The sequence below is a fragment of the Marmota marmota genome, unplaced genomic scaffold (genome assembly GCF_001458135.2).
Source record: "Marmota marmota marmota unplaced genomic scaffold, marMar, whole genome shotgun sequence".
In the NCBI taxonomy this organism is placed as follows: domain Eukaryota; kingdom Metazoa; phylum Chordata; class Mammalia; order Rodentia; family Sciuridae; genus Marmota; species Marmota marmota.
The window spans coordinates 30,461,255-30,464,921 of record NW_026000221.1 but is presented as its reverse complement, the minus strand read 5'-3'; positions in this window follow the sequence as shown (position 1 = coordinate 30,464,921).

Here is a 3,667-nt window from a genome sequence, read left to right as displayed (position 1 = left end):
TTTAGGGATTGTGTTGCCAACTCAAATCTTGTCATTACTATCAGGCTACCTGTGTTATCCTACTTCTCGCCGTCATCACGATGCAGGATGCGAGGCAAGGCACTGCACTTGAGTGATCCCTCAACGGACCTCAAGGAAAGCATGTCCTATTGCATGCGGGTTTGACGTCCACGCCCCGCCCTACGAAAAAAGGCGTCGGCTGATATGGGACCAGGTCTAGGGAAGGGCCCTCCTTAGGACTGAACCATACATTGCAGCCACTTCTGCACAGTGGGATAGGACCTCTACTTTCGCCTGCATTGTTTTATAAAACAGAAGGGGGAACTGTGGTGAGCCGTTCTAATTAGACCGTGGCCGCCATTAGAAGATGGCGCCGGCTTCCACTGTGGCCTGTGATAAACAACTCCTAATATGGAGAATTGGCACGCAATCCCTTACCACCCTATGAGAAAGGTCCACATGGCAGCTTAAGATTGGTATGCTGGAGGCTTTATTAGGCTGTGCTTGGGCGCTCGGTGACGGGTCACTAGAAGATGATACATGAATCAAGGCCTGAATAAACTGCTGAAAGAAGAATCCTGTGTCGTGTTTTCCCTTGCCGGCGAGGGGTCGCGGCAAGGGACATTTACCAAGTTAGTAGTAGAGCCAGGATCACACTCAAGCTTGTGGTTCTTAAAGCAATGGTCTTACTTCACTCCCAGGAAAGAGGAAACAGCAGTAGGGACTGGTTTAAGGATTAATGTGGTGGTCAAACTGCTGTGGGAGCCCAGGGAAGGGAGAAGGCAGATCTGCCCCAGGGTAAAGTGGCCTCCTCTGTTCTGAGCATGTATGTAACAGCACTATACCTCCTGACGGGGAAGCAAAATCAGCCCCTTTCACACAGCAAAGGAAGAAACCCAGACACCAAATAACAACAATAACCATGGTAATGATAGTTTTTACTTCCACTTTAAAAATGTATCCAAAGATTTATTTTTCTTTCTTTCTTTCTTTTTTTAATAGCAGATTTGGTTTCTCAGTTATGCCTCCCTTGGGCAAGTTTAAAATATCTGTGCTCCTGAGAACACCCAGCAGGGGGAGGCTGCTGAGATGTGTTGAGCAGAGGAAGAAAATGGACCAAGGATTTGAAGTATCCTGGCAATAGTTCCCCAAGTGGGTAATAGTAACATTATAGCTCCTGTGAACTGAACACTTAACTGTGTGTTGTGTAACATGCTATATACTTTCTACATATTCACTGAATCCTTGCCACAGGCATATGATGTAGAAGCTACTTTTTTTTGAGATGGGATTTTGCTAGGTTCTTGCCTAGGCTGGTCTCAAACTCCTGGGCTCAAGCAATCCTCAGCCTACTGCCGAGAATACAGGCCCATGCCACCGTGACCAGCTTAGAAGTACTATTATCCCCCTTACATATGAAGAAATGGAGGACCAAAGAAGTTAAGTCTTGGACAAAGTCCCCTTTCCTCGCATGGTAAGAGGTGGAACAATGTAGTAGTCTGCTCTGATTGCCCATAACAAAACACCACAGACTGAGGGGCTTAAACAGCAGAAATTTATTTTCTTTCTTTTTTTTTTTTTTTAATATTTATTTATTTAGTTAGTTATTGGCAGACACAACATCTTTGTTTGTATGTGGTGCTGAGGATCGAACCCGGGCCGCACGCATGACAGGCGAGCGCGCTACCACTTGAGCCACATCCCCAGCCCCCAGAAATTTATTTTCTTACAGTTTCAGGAAGCTAAAAGTCCAAGATCAAGGTGCCTTCAGGGTTAGTTTTTCTTTCTGGCTTGTAAATTTCCTGGCTTTGTCATTGTGTCCTCACATGACCCATTCTCTGTATGCACCTGGAAGGGGCAGTGAAATTTGGTCTCTCTCTCTCTTTTCACAAGGACACCAGACCTAGCCAATTAGGCCTCCACTCCTAAGACCTGGTTCAACCTTGGTTACTGCTTTAACAAACCCTATCTCCAAATAGTGAGATGGGGGGTTAGAGCTTCAACATAAGAATCTGAAGGTAACATAATTCAGTCCGTAACAAACAAGGATTTGACTCTTCAGGTTGATTCCCCCGCTAGCCACTCAACAGCTAATGGGGAGGGGGAGGTGTATGCCTGCCAGATTTTGTTTCCCTGTTTTTGTACATACAGACAACAGTGACCGTACAGTTTGTGTCCCCTATCTAACCTGCCACCAGCTTTCCTGGTGAGCAATCTTCAGCTGGAAAGCCTGCCTAGGGAGGACCCTCAATCCCTCTCATAGGGGCCTACCAGCTCTAGCAAGTGTCATTTCACCAGCTCCAAAGGAGAGTGAGCAGTGATTGCTGCTAATTAGCAGCAATTAGCTGTGGCACCAAAGGAAAGAGGGGGGGGGGGTCTTTATGGCTAAATGAAGAGGCAATTAGTAGACAAGAAAAGAGATAAATGCTGGCCTGATTCTTACTTCCTCAATCATTGCAGTTGTTTTTCAGTCCTTGAAAGCGTCATTGCCCCATAAGAGCGACAGTTATCTCCTGACGGGCCATGTCTCTCTTAGCATCAGTTGGGAGCTAGAGAAGAGCTCTGTTCTTACAGGCAGAAGATCTTGGTTCCAGCTTGTGCCTGGATTCCTTGTGTATCCCTGGGTGAGTCTTCTCATTCTGCCCATTTTCTTATACATCAAACAGGTTCAATGGGTTCAACTAGATTACTGCATTCCTCAAATGCAGGTTGAAAGTCAGTTGAGGATGATGATATAAATGTAAGGACCCAAGTCCAGCATTAAAACTAGCATAAAAAAAAAAAAAAAAAACTAGCATAAGATACAACTGACAGTATCAGTATCAGAAAATGAAAGACAAGTTGGGTTTTAGTTAAACTTTTTCCTTTATTGAAATGTGTACATGAATGCATGCTGCGGCATGTGGGGGAGCGTGTACACACTGGGCTACAATGTAAAAAGTACTCCCTGCTGTGAGCTGTGGTTCAAAAAGTCGGAGAGTTACAGCAATAAATGTTCCCTGAGGGTTATTCCTGCCCTGTGGTCCAAGAATTTGCTTCCATGAGGTCGGGCTGCGTTTCCCATCACTGGAACAAACTGGTCTGCAAGAGGCAAATTATAGGACAATACAGCAGCAGAGAGTTATTTGGTCACATTCTCCCTTCACAGTCCACTTCTCACATACTCCCAAGTCACAGGGAAGAGACAACTGGCAGATTTGGCTCCAATTCATAGGCAAGAGTGCTAAGATGCAGCCTTTCACCAAGCGACCCCCACCAGGGTCCATTACTCCTCTGGGGAAAGGCTGCTTCCCCACCCCAACCCCATCAAGCCGTCCAAATGGCTCTGACAGTTCTTGCTGAGCCAGTTCTCACAGGAAAAGACTCTTTATGCTAGAGAAGCAAAAGGGAGCAGCTAAGGAAAAAGGAACTCTGGAAAACCCAGAAGTCTCTCTATCGACTGTGAAAATTTTTCAAGTGGCTGGTTCAATTATAAATTGCAACTATTTTTCCAGAGGGCAACCTAGTAACGCTGCACGCTCTTTGTCCCAGTGATTCTGCTTCAATGAATTTCTCCTGAGGAAATTATAGAGCAAAAATACAGAAGCAAAACCAATCAAAACGTAGAAACAGCTGCTAGTGGTCCAAGACTCTCATCCATGCAAGGACAAAAAAAAAAAAAAAAGAG